Here is a 15,202-nt window from a genome sequence, read left to right as displayed (position 1 = left end):
ACTCTCAAGGTTTCCTTTAGGCAAAACTACCCAATTCCCAGGAGGAGATACTTGCCCATGTGCTGTCCTGGCAGGGTTGTATAGTAGGGTGTTTGGCCCCTGCCAGGTTTTTCTCCTTTACACCTCAGTAATGTTTCATTTGGTGCATTAAATACTCCTTAACCTTTTTTTTTTTTTTTTCTTTAATTCTTTAGTCCTTTTTGTTGTGTTCCGGGAAAAAAAATATAATTCTATCTGAAAGGATAATTCATGATTTTCTGTCTCTTATAGAAGTACAACATGGTGTGAACAAAAAAATAATGCCATATTTTTAAAAAAAAGCTAATCTAATCAGGGCTTGGGCCCGGGCCAGCCCCAGAACGTGTGCTTTGTGGTGGCCCGGCCCTGGGCATGGAAAACAGCGAGAGAATGGGAGCTTTGCCTGTACAGACAGTGCCATAGTGGGAGATGAAAGGGGAGCCCTGGAACACACAGAAGAGAAGGATAACTCTAAACCCGGGCAGATGGAGCACATTCAGCCCTGTAAGGCCATCCATCTAAGAGAAGGTCACTCTAAACAAACCTACGTCCTGAGGACCTCGCTGCCACCGTCCAAGCTCGCTCGGCCCTGGCAGATGAACCTCAGGATTAAAGGGTGGGCTCAGTTCAGCACACACTGTGTCTCACCTAAAAAATCCCTTGCGCAGGCTCAAAGGCCTTACCTGCATTTGCAAAACCCTGTATCACCAGTGCACTTGTGACAAATGCGGGTAGAGACCTTTCCCAAATCTTCGTTTTCGAAAATTGGCCATGATGATGATGATGATGATGATGATGATGATGATGATGATGATGATGATGATGATGATGATGATGGTCAACAAATCCTCTGAGGTTCCCACAGCCAATTTCTCCAGCCTGTCCTGTTTGAATAGCAGCCCTGCCTTCCAGAACATTGAGCACAGCCCCACATTTGGTGTCATCTGCAAGTACAGCGAGTGATGTGGTCCAAACCGTCATTCGGGCCATTAATGAAGGCAATAAACACTACTGATCCCACTGCTAGTCCTTGAAACATACTAATTCTATCTGAATCTCATACCGCTATCGCTACCCTTTGAACCTGGCAGTCCAACCAATTTTCCAGCCATTTCATGGTCTGCATATCCAGCCTATGTCTCACAGGTTTGTCTGTGAAGAGCCTGTGGGAGGTCATTGCAAAGGCCTTGCTTGAGTCAGTGTACAACACCTGCTGCCTTCTCCTCTTCCACACAGCCACTTATGTCACTCTAGAAAGCAATCAGATTGGTTGGGCAGGGTTTTCCCTGACACATCTGTCCGACTGGGCTATTCCCAGTCACTTTCTTGACCCTTTTGTGGCTGGAAGTTGCTTCCAGGAGGATTTTCTCTGTCACCTTTCCAGGAACTGAGCTGCAGTTGACCAGCCTGTGGATCCCAGGATCCTCCATCTTGCCCGTCTTGAAGATGCATCTAACCTTTCTATCATCATCAGTAATCAAAGTAATCTAAGATGGCAGAGATGAAGATGGTAGAGAACATAACCTTTCATGACACGGGCCAGCTCCTACCACACCCTTGGGTGCATCCCACTTGGTCCCATGGACCTGTGTGATTTTAATTGGCTTAATGCTTCACTCCTATGGATTGTGCTAGTAAACTCAGGGGCTGTCTGGCCTGACAACAAGCCTTTCTGGTGAAAAGCGAACTTAATCCTCTGAGGTGAACAACCTAGGATGGAAAATACAATCTGAAATTGTTATGGTGTGGCCAAATAGCTGGTTAACAAGTTCGTCTAGTGAGAGCTTAATTATTGAATAGGGTTAAAAAGCCGTGTTCAAAAGAGTTCTTTTTCTTCTTTTGGAGATTGCTCAAACTAGAGATTTTGCAGGGATGTAACTAATATGAGGCCTCTTGGAGTCAATATGTTAGTAGCAATGTGATCTGTGTATGCACTGTTGGGTTTACCACTTCACCTAGCAAGCTCCTGTGAAAGAAATTATGAGTTTGATCTGTGAAGTCTTTTTTTTTTTTTTTAAGTGTGTAGGAAGACATCTTACTTTGTCTAGAAATGATAACTGCATTACACATATTGTAATGTGATCCTTGTCTGTTGGGATGTCTTCTAGTTTGGAGCACTGAAGTTTGAAAGAATAGCAGGGGCAAAATACTAATGTATTGGCCCTTGTAGATCCCAAATACACGTGCTAGGAGCAAATATGTGCCAGCAAATTCTTGTTAGAAGCACACATGCCCACCTGTAGTTTGAAAGCAGAACAATGAAATGGGTGTGTGTATGAGTCACACCTAAATAATTGTCTGTCATTAAATCAATTAATGGCCATCTGAAGAGGAACACTGAAAATTCATGTAGTTTTCCAATTTCCTTTGTGTTATCAAGTTAAGATTTTTAAAACTTTGTTTTATTTTTAGCATAAGATGTGCTACGGAGAGGATTTATGCCTTGCTATTCCAGCCAAAAGCCAGCAAAAACCACGTCTTTTTTCCTTGCAAATGCTTCATATGTTCCTGAAATTTTCCTCTCTAACCACAGTGTTTTATTTCACAATTGATAAGTATGAAAAGAATGCTTATAAAGCCATTGTTTATCAATCGGGAAACCAATGGATCTTATTAAATTTCTTTAAAAGGTATCTTAAATTCTAAATGTAGAAGACTCTCAGATAAACATTACCACTAGTTTACAAGGTTATCAAAAGTGATCAAATACTGCCAGTAATTTTAGTAACTAAAGGAGGATAATTTCAATGGATCAAATGTTTTAAAAAACTTAAAAGAAGAAAATTGATAATACAACCTTCATTTGGGAAAAAGGACATTTTTTTGTCATAAAACTTGCTATGAAATGCAGTCGATTTCTATTCAGGTATGAGTACACTTCTGTTCTCGTATCACAGAAGAGCAATGAATTTGGTTTGTTTATCCTCAGACTACCCATCAAAACAAGGGTATAGTATGATCAACACCTTGATCTCACATCTCTTAGATGTGAGAAATAAAGAGAAGTGCTGAAGCTTACAAGAATATCTGAAGTTAAGTGCAGAACTGAGTCCTACTCTCGTAATTCCCAAAAGAGTGCTTTAAATGATCTTTCCCAGTGTGCATCAGAGGAGACACACTCCAGAAGGAGGCTGACTTCAAAATGAATGTGAACACTCAATGTCTACAACAAAACAAAGTCTTAAAACATTACCCTGTACATAAACCTATCTGGTTGTAATTTTTTCTTACAGATCTGAGACACAAATCACTGGTAAACTCAATGCAGAGTCAATATCCAACAGCTCGGGAACTGTCAACTCACTCTGCCCTACCCCTCTGCTTGGCCTTTATCAAACAGTTTTACAGTGCTATCCAAAACCCATTTAAGTCATCAAGGTTAAATCACACTGAATTATTGCACCATCGACTTAGCTATGAAGCCCACAATTGGACTTTGATGATCCCAGTGGGTCCCTTCCAACTCAAGATATTCTATGATTCCTAGGCAACACAGTTGTGTCTGCTAAGGCATCTCACAGATCAAAACTACAAATGGCTTTCTCTCTACGATGTGAGAGCAGGCAAAATCCAGTACTGCAGAACAAGGGTGGGTGTTCAACAGCCACCTTCACTGTGTGACTCATGAAATCAGTTATGAACTCCTTTTGATAGGAGTGGGCTACAATGGCATCATAGGTAAAATTTTCTAAATCATCAGGACATAATTTTACCCACTGGCATAAAGTGGACTGCCTCCCCCCGGTACTCAACTGTTTATTGTCTTCAAAGGTGTGCAGATTTATTGCAAAACAAACTTTTAGACAGCTTGATTCATAGCTGTAATCATTGCTGGAGTTTTACATGTTTCTACATATAGAAGAAAGAGTCTGTCTTGATTCAACCATCTCCTGGTTCAGTTTACAGAAATTCAGGTTAAAAGGAAGTTTAAAAACACTTTGCTTCTTGTGAGTCAAGCTTTTTTAGAGTAATTGTCTAAACAGTACTGTTTTGAGAAACTCCTTTCTGAACAGCAAGTTTATGTAAGAAAAACTTCAACCTCTGACTAAAACATTAAAAGAATTATGCCTATCTCATTTTTATATATACTACACTTAACATAGAATTGTTTAACCCTATTGCTTCCTATATAACAAAGGGTGATGAAATATTTACATGATCTTAATAATGGATGGATGCAAGGATGTGTAAGATTTTGGAAGACCTGAGACATTCATGATTTTTTGTAGGAGGTGTACAAAATGTTGTGTGCTACATCTTAAATAGGAAGAAAACAAAATTTAATTTTAGCCTTTTATAGTTGGTCTTAAAACAGAAGACGTTTTCATGAACAAAAACTGGGGATGGGAGAGTAGTGGTGGGGTGGGGGCTGTGGGTGAGCCCTGAGATCCGTCAAAACAGGGTTGCTGAATACTGTATTACAAAGAGATATATAAATGTGTTATATTTCATGCTCCACTCTTCTTTCCTCCATATCAGTCCTACAGATAGCTTAAATCTTGATTAGATTCTAAAGCAGTGGGAGGTACGTACAACTGCTGCCATGACACTGCATTAAGAATATCAATACCACTTGCAATACTTTTTCTTGGTGGACTTGGAGTTATTGATGTGGTGGGAAAGAAAATTATTTGCTCTTTTAGAAGTTTAGCTAATGACCGTGCAGCCTTCAAAGTGTTGCATTCACAAAATGAAAGAGAAGAAACTTATTTAAAATTAAATACGTAATGTATAGTGCCAGTGATGGTTAATTAATTTTGACAAAATTCTCTTGTAACTTTGCTACAATGCTCAGGTTTTTTATGGGATTCTAATTCTCTATTCTGAGTCACCTCACAATTTGCTTGGAGTACAGGATAATTATATTATTATACATTAATCTGAATGCTTAAAAAGATGTTCACAAGAATTTTCCTAACAGGTTTGGGTATTGAAAAGTTCTGTTACTCAGATGTTCCTATTTTGCTTCCATGCATAAGGCACATTTTAACAAGAATATCAGGTGTCACAAGAGTAACTTTAATACATTTAAGTCTGGTGCATACTGCCTTTCTGAAGATAATCATCAGATTGCAGGACAGAGTCTAAGAGCGAGAACAAACCAGCTCTTGCCTGTGGAATCAACTCTTGCCCATGCAACTGAGTTGTCAACATGGAGCATGAAGTGGAACATTGCCTTCTCTCATACATCATTAGACTACTGTCTTCTCACAATCAGAATACTAGTTCCCTCCTTCCTCAAGACAATACATATACCCATTGTGAACATATCCACTTCAGTTTCCAGCTGCCTTCCCCTTTGTTGCTTTCCCTAATCATCAGCATCTTAATTTATCTCTACAGTTTCTCCTTGACTGTGGGAAAGGCCCGTTGTTTTATCTGCCCCCATGAAGAAAGTTTGTTTCAGTATTTTATTCCATCTGACACCTGGATAAAGGTGGTGGAAAAAAATTTTGCCATTTAAGTGACAGGATTTCTGGCAAATACCCTAACTTCTCTATTAAGTGTCAAACCACAGGGTATTTTAGATAACAGAAGTGCACCTATGCATCTTCAGAGGATCAGCAAGAGAAATTCTGTCTTCATTACTGACAAATACTTACTAATCTCCTTTCTGAGATTAGGAGAGCACATAACTGAGGAACAAGTGTAGTCCTCAGCCGTGCATTGCTGTCCTGCCTCTCACGAGCTGCAGGCAGCTTCAGAGGTACTGAAGCTAAGCAGCGCTCATGCTAGTAAAAACTAGACTGCACTACTGCTCAGCTGTTGACTCAGCTGTCAAATATCTCAGCTTTGGAGAAGGCAATAATTGCACACAGTGAGTCTCTGTGCTTATTAGAAGGGAAAATGACCTCACACTGTGAAGCAACAAACTGCTGTATGGACATACTTCTGTCCTTAAAGGCTCCAAGAAGAGCCATGGTCCTACCTCTGTTCTTTCTGCTTTTAGCCTTACACGAGATGCTGATGGAGCCTGTGGCTCCAGTCCAGGGAGGTTGTAGGACAGACATTTCTTTGCTGCAAGCAGACAGCGAAGGTGCTTCGTACACCTTATCTGCACTGCTCTTCCCGACAGTGGTGATGTATTCCCTGCTATTTCATAGATTACAGTGCACTAAAAAATTAAATGCATACTGCCATTTATTACCATAGTCTACCAGACTGTTCACAACAAGAAATGGACACTTCAGTGTCCGTGGGCCGGATAGAAGTTACCTGTTTATACCAGGGCTCTATTTGATGGCTGTTAGCAGGGCTGATCTCTGGTTTCTGGCCTGTCTAATGGACAACTTTTTGATCGTCTATTAGAAATCATTTACCAAGTTGTTATTGGCTTCCTCCCTGCTTGCTAACAGATGTCACACTTGTGCACTAACCTCAGCTGTTCATAAGTCACAGCTCAAATCCAAACAACTCTCAGATGGTTAACTTCAAAAGCTTGACTGCTGCCTTCAGGCACTGCCTTGCTTTAGCTGACCATCACTGCTCCTTGGAATCAGCTGCTTTGTGCCAAGCTATTTCCCATTTAAACTGTGCCTTTAGACACCGACTATTCAACTCCTGTCCTGCCATCTTTCTCTCCTCCAAGGCACTGGCAAGACCCTGGAGAAATCTGTGTTAATAGCCACCATGACCTACATTAAGACAAGTTAATCTTTGCTTTGGAGAAAAAAAGCACAATTGTAAGCTTCTGTCTCTAAAAAGAATCAGTTAATGACATTTGCTTGGATTGAAAGATCCCAGCCTTTCCCTCATCCCTGTGGAAAACGGGTGTGAGGACCCTTCAAATTGCATACCAGCTGGGTGCATACTCCCAAGAGCTCACTCAAGAGCAAAATAATAATGGTAGGCAGATGTCAGATGTGTTCCAAAAATGGAGAACAGGAAATAAAGAGGTCTTCTAATCTATACCAAAATTATGCAGAAAATAGGCCTGTGCCAGTTGAAATCTAGTAAATATAAACTATTTTTTGTAAGTAAGTGTAAGGGTAAAAGACCCTTCTGGAAGATTTTACTACAAGGAAATTAGGGTTTTTCACTTAAGAAAGCTTTCTTGCCTGGAAGAGGCATTTTTCCCAGAGACAGTTTTTAATGTTTTCTCCTTCTGTATTCCAGAGAAACTCTCCCTGCTATGAGGAAAAAATGAGTCCTTCCAGACATGCTTGAAGGCCCCACAGAGGGGAGGCCAGTGATGGTTGGACAGCCACAGAAAACACATGAGAAGAACAGGGCGCATGTCTTTCCCCAGGCCTGGTGTTTGAAATGTCATTAAGACGTTTAAGCCTAGTGTCCTCAACTTTGGAAATGAATTTACCTACAATCTTTCCACTGCCTGGCATTTTGGGATACCTGCGCATTATCTTACTTCACAATAAGTATAGACTTCAAGTCTTTACATCTTAAAATGGGTTGCTCTAGGGTTGTACAAATTAGTCTGTCATACAGCTTTACAGCAGAGAGTAAGGCAGCTGTCTGCCCTGTCAAGACACAAAAGGGCAGATTCCCCAAAACAGTTTCTGGTAGGACATGCCCAGGACTATTTTAGGAAATTCTGAAAGATGTGCAGTCCGTGCGTGGGTGAGAGTTCTCGTTAGGGCATATAACCAAGAACATGTGATGTCTGAATCAATTTGGAGTGATTAGAACACTTGTGAAAAAGGAAGATATGACAGGCCACAACAAGTAATCTCCTACTCTATTTTTTTTTAACATACAGACTTGTAATCCCATTACATATGTTGTAACCAAAATTCCAAGCCAAATGTGTGATTTAGAGACAAATCACTTTTCCTATATTTTTCTCTTTTTACACTTTGTGATGGTGGGAGAAGACAGTATTTTTTTCTTTAACACTTTCTGAGAAGTAATACCCCAGATTGTATGCAATCATATAGATACAGTGGTATATATTTTTTCTGATTTTACTGTATCATTAAATCCAGGAACAGAGGTTTAAGAATAATTCAGCAAGCTAGAATCATTTAGCACTCACCGCAACTTTCATTTTGCAGTATGTAAATTTTAAAAAAAGACATGTAGGCACTTTCTTCCTCTTTTAAATAGACACTGCCCCCTGGGTGAACAGAATTTGGGGCTGGAACGCTGAGCAGGACCAAGGTATCTGTTAAGGTCAATGCAGCCTTTTCAAACGGTCTGCTTTCCATAAGGTATATCTGAACAAGTTGCTCCCATAGGCTTTTCCATTTCAGGTGATTCTGTGTTTTCATTCATGACTGTAAATACAATGGAAAATAACCCTAGAGTGCCCTTAACAGCACTGAATAAGGATAGGAGCAGGATTGATGCTGAAATTGTGCCAATTTTGCAGGCACTCAACGACTCAAAGAAATCTATGGTGTGCTCACTATCACAATATTTTTAGACCTTGTACTAATGACCAGAATATTGCCCTGGCCCCAAGGCTAAGTAGAACAGATTTTATTACAAGGCTATTTCATTGTATGATAAAAGTTTTGCCTTTCAAACATGAAATAACCTCCAGTTATTTCTGCAGTATGTGTATCGCATGAAAGGTCAAGACTGTGCTTGACTACAGAGGCTGAAGGGTGTGATTCAGACCAAAGTGTACCAAAAGCTTACAAACCAAGGTAGAATTTATGCTGCCTCACATTTCTGCTCGGAGATAGACTTACTTTCAACTTTCCATACATACATATAAGTATGCAGTTACTTTACTTCCACAGACACACAACTTATTTTCATCTTTTTATGTGGCCAGTTGCAGACTTTCACTTTTAAGCAAATTTCTAAACATAGAGCTGACAACATTCTGGGAGAAGGGGCCCAAATACTAAAACCATTGAAGATCATCAATATGACAGGTGTAGGTTTTGTTATTGGACAGTCAGAGAAAACACATAAAATTCCTTTAGTTCTGCTTCAAATGAACTACGGACTTCTTTAAAGTAAACAAAGAGTTAGGTAGAACGTGCATATAGCTGTTTGTATTTTTCAGTTGTTCTAACAGGTGTAATGCTAAATGCACTTGTGTGCTAGTTTTGGCTGGGGTAGAGTTAATTGTCTTCACAGTGTCTAGTATGAGACTGTGTTTTGAATTTGTGCTGAACACAGGGTTGATAACATAGAGATGTTTTTGTTATTGTTGAGCACAACTCTTGTGGAGCCAAGACCTTTCCTGCTTTTCGTACTGCCACACTGGTGAGGAAGCTGTGGGTACATGGGAAGCTGGGAGGAGACACAGCTGGGATGGGTGACCCAAATTGACCAATGACAAATTCCACACTATATGACATCATGTTCAATATATAAAATGGGAGGAAGAAGGAAGAAGGGGGGAACATTCGGAGTGATGGCATTTGTCTTCCCAAGTAACCGTCACACATGAAGAGGCTCTGCTCTCCTGGAGATGGCTGAACACCTGCCTGCCCACGGGAAGCAGTGAATTAATTCTTTTTTTTTCTTTGCTTGTGTGTGTGGCTTTTCCTTTCCCTATTAAACTGCCTTTATCTCAACCCACGAGTTTTATGGCTTTAACCCTTCCAATTCCCTCCCCGATTCTGCTGGTGGGCAAGTGAGCGAGTGGCTGCGTGGAGTTTGCTTTCCAGCTGGGGTGAAACCATGACAACTTGAAAATCTTTGTCTTCTGGTTCTACCTTCCACTTTTAAATGCTTTCACCGCTAGTTACTTAGTTTACGGTAGATTGGGAGTTTTCAGGCAACTGGAGAAAGCAAGGTCACAGAAAATTCCTGTTTAAATTCATATACCACCTCTTCCTTCAGGCTCAAGAATGATGCATCCTGATGAGCAAGAAATTGGGCAAAGGAGGCAAGAAACCAACACGAATGAATAAAGAACTCTGCTCATTACCCAAGTGTAAGCAGGAAATACACAGAAGATAGAAGCAGGGTCAGGCCACTTGAAATGAATATAGAGAGCTTGTCAGAGTAAGTAAATGAGATGAGGAAGGCTGATGCCCACCTGGAATTAAAAATGGCCAAGGATTTTAAGGAGAACAAGAAGGACTTCTTTAAATACATCAAAAACAAAAGGAAAACCAAGGATAATGTGGGCCCATTACTGAATGGAGGGGGGATCGTGGTAACAAAGAATGCAGAGAAGGCAGAATTCCTGAACACTTTCTCGGCTTCAGTCGTCACTGACAAGACCAGCCCTCAGGAATCTCTGACCCAGGAGGCAGGTATAAAGCAATGTTGAAAGGTAGACCTTCCCTTGGTCGAGGAGGGTCGGGTAAGAGAACACCTAGACAAACCTGACATCTGCAAGTCCGTGGGCCCTGATGGGGTGCAGCACAAGTGCTGGGAGAGCTGGAGCCTCATTCTGGAGGCCGTTGCTATCCCCATGGATGACAAGAAGGTGATCAGGAGTAGTCAGCATGAATTCTATAAAGGTAAATCACGTTTGACCGACCTGACTACCTTCTATGATGAAACAACTACCTAGATGGACAAGGGGAGAGCAATGGATATTGTCTACCACGACTTCATCAAGGCTTTTGACACTGACTCTCACAACACCCTCATAAACAACCGCAGGAAGTGTGGACTGGATGAGTTGACAGAGAGGTGGATTGAGAACTGGCTGGATGGCAGACTGCAGATGGTCCAAGTGGTGGCCTGGTACTGGTGGTGTCTTCTCAGGGGCCAATATTGGGCCCAATATTGTTTAACTTATTCATCAATGAGTTGGATGGAGGGGTAGATGCTTCCTCAGCAAGTTCACTGACGACACAAAGCTGAGAGGAATGGCCAATAGCCCAGAGGGCTGTGCAGCCCTTCAGAAAGACTTTGACAGGTTGGAAAGTCAGGCAGGGAGGAACTGTCTGAAATTCAACAACAGCAAATGCAGGGTCCTGCACCTGAGGAAGAATAACCCCATGCACCAGCACACCAGGTGGGCCACTGAGCTGCTAGGGAACAGCTCTGTGGAGAAGGATCTGGATGTCCTGGTGGACAACAAGCTGTCCACACAAGCAGTGTGCCCTTGTAGCCAAGAAGGCCAAATCCTGGATTGTATTAGGAAGAGCACCGCCAGCAAGTTGAGGGAGGTGATCCTGCCTCTTTATTCAACCCTGGGGAGGCATATCTGGAGTGCTGCGTCCAATTCTGGGCTCATCAATACAAGAGAGACATAGAGCTCCCACAGTGCATCCAGTGGAGGACTACAAAGCTAATTAGGGCACCAGAGCATCTCTCTTACAAAGAAAGACTGAGGGAGGTGGGCCTGTTCAGTCTTGACAAGAGATGACTGAGAGGAGACATCATCAGTGCCTTCAAGTATCTGAAGGGAGTCTGTCAAGAGGATGGAGCCAGGCTTTTCTTGGTGATGCCAAGCAACAAGACAAGAGGCAATGGGGAGAAATTGATGTACTGTGATTTCCACTTGAATATGAGGAAGAACTTCTTCTTTACTGTGTGGTGATGGTGCACTGGAGCAAATTTCCCAGAGAGGTTGTGGAGTTTAGCTCACTGGAGATATCCAAGAACCATCTGGACGAAATCCTGCCCAACATGCTCTAGTATGAGGTTGGACCAGATGACCCACTGTGATTGATGGACCAGATGACTTCCAATCTTATCCATTCTGTGATTCTGTGAAGATAAGCCACTCCTTCAGGTCTGAGTTGGGTTTCTGCTTTTGCACAGACAACCCTAAAGTATTTGAGGGAGGGGAAAATTAAGTTGCAAAACTTGATACAGGATAGAAAACTCTTTCCTCAAGATGCTTGATCAGTGTGTGTCTGCCTTGTAACTTAACTTGTATGAGTAGTGGAGTTATCTAGGCTTCCCTGAGCAGAAAAACTTAAGAGAAATAACATATCTACATAACACACAACAATGACGTCTAAATAAGAGGCAACAAATACCATTGCCTGAAGACAACAAAGAAAAATCTTGTTTGCAGCATCTTGGATTAAATACACTTTCATCAATATCAAGTCATGTGATGAATTTGGTTACTTGATGTTTTCAGTTCAGAGGAGACCTAACAGAGCTTTTCATACAGCTTTACTCTCGGACAGCACTGATGACAAGTGTGACACCCCCCCAAGTCACACTAGTGCTCGTGTGCACCATAAACCCACATCTTTAATAAATGTTCTCTGTTGTTTCATGCTCACAGGAGTCGTCTTTCATATAAGGCACCCACATATCTCTGGATGAAAACAGACTTCCAACTTTACACACAAAGTCCAGCTGAGCAGCTTCTGAAGTTAATCCTTTGAAAGATCCCCACCAGTCAAGAAGTGCTACTGCCTGTTCCACTAGTCAGTGGGTCCTTTGTATTTCCCTTGGAGTAGAATTAATTCTTTTTTCAAAAAAAACCAATCAGAACTATGACTTGCAGAGACTTTGCAAAGTCTGTTTTCAGAAAGCGATATCACACACGGGGAGAAGAAGACCCCTCAACTCCCTATACTGCTAATGTCCTGTCAGAAATCATGTTCTCCTGCCTGTCATCCATGTTTAATTAATTCCTCTTTGTGGGATGGTAACACCTCTGGAAAGCCACCTTTGACCAGAAACAAGTCACATTCTAATCACTTCTTATAAATTTCAAGTTCATGGAATTTAGTGGATAATGGATTTTGTTAAAGGCCCCTACCAACTTAGGGGATTGTAATTGGTTATCTGGTTATTGAATTTGGTGGAACAGGTATATAATACAACTGAAAGTCTCGTTCTGATTGCATGCAATAGGAATTTTCCATCAGGTACTGAGCAACTGTGTAAAAGGGAAGTATTATAGACAACAGCAGCAGCTAGAACAGCAGGCTGTCTGGTTAATCCATTTTTTTATCTCCCTTTCAAGAATGAGCAGGAAGTAAACATGCACTCTGTTCAGACTCATCATTTATTAGAGATTAAAGAGAAAATGGTCTGATCTTCCTGGTATCTTTTAATACCAAACATGCCTAAAATGATGCTTTAGAACATCCCAGGGCCAGAAGAGCAGGCTACACTTTTGCCATATAAGGGTCACTCGTTCAGGAAGAGACTTACAATTTAAGGAAAAAGATGAAATGGTGCCTCACTCAGTGCATCCCATTATTTTTCAGTGGAATGTTTTCCCTCCCAGCAATTCTGCACTGAAATTTAATGAGCTGACTCATGCTGTCTAGCCAGACAGGGACACAATGCTATCAAGCAATGGGTGGAGAGCAGGGAATTAAAAACTGTATGCTTTAATGGATATTTCCTAGTATTAGTATTGTAACTGATTCGAGAAAAAACATTTAATAACAAACTTAATTAACAGCTTGTCTGGACCCAGTGCAATTCCCAAACATCCTCCTCAGATGCAGAGGGATAGAACTGTAAATCTGGACTCCATTCAAATACACAAAATATCTCCTTCCTAGTGGCTGAGCAAACATTGCTTTATGGTTATGCTCCCCATAACACAGACAGCTGGAAGTTATTGCTGCAGACAAGTGAAAGACCTGGCCTACAGTACATAAGATCCTTCCTAGCCCATTACAGAAAGAAAAAATTTAGCTCCATTGGAGGCCTTGCACTTTGTGCTGAAAGCAGTTCTTTAGTTCAGCTAGCTTATCATTAAAAAGCTACTGTACCCAGCAAAGCTACAATGGAATTTACCAGAAATCACATGCGTACATTCAAGGGTACAAGCAAACATGAAATAAGTAATTATCCTCTGCATCATATTTGTCCAAGTCATTCTTTCTCCTTTAGAAGTTTGCAGAATTCTTGTCTATTTTGTCTGGAGCAACTTCGTTGCATCTTCTGAGACGAATACTACTAAACATCTTTGATTATAAAAATACTGAGCAAGTGTTTAAAAAAACCCTCACATTTTTTTACATTTGGTTGTAATTAGGAAAAAAAAAAAGATTCAAAATTAAAAAAAGCTAGAAATAAACCACAGAATGAGTTTTCAAAGAACGAAGATGCATATGCACCATTGCACCATAATCACACATCTTGGATGTTCTCTAACCATTAGTTCAGCTATATTTTAAGTGCAGTTATGACATCTAAGACCTGATATGGCATCTAAGACAAGAGAAATGTCTGCAAAGTATAAATCCGTTGAGAAATATGAGTGTTCCTTCTGCACATGGTAAATATATTCATGTACAAATAGAGAAGTCAGTGTGATGACAGCTCAGTTTTTAATTTATTTCTACTACTCAAAGATCTGTATGTGGCCTTGTTAAAGACAAGCTAGGTGGGAATATGTTTTTCTTCTTGTATACCTCCTATATGGCAGACACAGTTGCATTAAATTGTCTTAGATCCTACAAACAATATGCAATTTTATAAAAATTGCAGGAATTATCTACCATGGCCACACACATATCCACAATGTCAAATACAGTCTAGCCTTCCAGCTGTTATTTCCTTTTACTTGAATTGTGACTCGTATAGACAGTCAGGTTAAGAGGATTAAGGCTGTTTGTCCACTTACAGCAAACAGTGTTTCTTTGGGATATTTAAATGACTAATATAAGCCTTGATTTTTAAAGGAATATTTGGGGGGGGGGGAGAAAACTTGAAATGTCCTTGTTTAGCTACAAAACCAGCTAGGAGCACAGGAGCAATTCACTGTTTTCTGCTCATACATCTCTTTCCCCAAGTCTTTCTGATCTGTCAATAACTAACCAGAGCAGTCCTAATAAAGCAGTAATGTGCAAAAGTCCCTTGTGAAAGACACTGTAATTTAGAATCAAGTATGCTGTTACTGGACAGTAAAGGAAGGATCTTGGGGGAAGATCAGCTTGGTTTGTTAAGTATTCTGGCATGTTTTCTGCATCTGTTTTTCGTCAGAGCCTTGCAACTGCAGCTGTAAGAAAAAGATGAGTCAGACATCCACTCCCTTGGTGTTCTGCAACCAAGACAGTCTAATTACAGAAAGAAGAAGAACCAGTTTTTGGAAAGCTAAATCACTTCACCTGAGAGGGTGGGACAAGGCTGTGGTACAAAGCAATCTCAGGCTGCACACAGAACAGCAAAAAATAAATCTTGTAAATACTGCCTGTACCTTCTAGGTGAACGAAAATTAAAAGGCAGTGGGGAAAGATGCTTTAAAGTGAGTGAAAAGCAGCAATGGTCAGGCTTAAGGAGGGATATTTATTTTAAAGCCTCCATGACTTCCCTCTTTTTAGAGAAAATATGTAAAAATGTACATTGAGAAAAAACTTAATGTCTGTTGAAATGC

Source organism: Manacus candei, unplaced genomic scaffold (assembly GCF_025592945.1).
Source record: "Manacus candei isolate 608988 ecotype Guabito, Panama unplaced genomic scaffold, ASM2559294v1 h1tg000074l, whole genome shotgun sequence".
NCBI lineage: Eukaryota > Metazoa > Chordata > Aves > Passeriformes > Pipridae > Manacus > Manacus candei.
Note: the sequence above shows the minus strand (reverse complement) of the source record.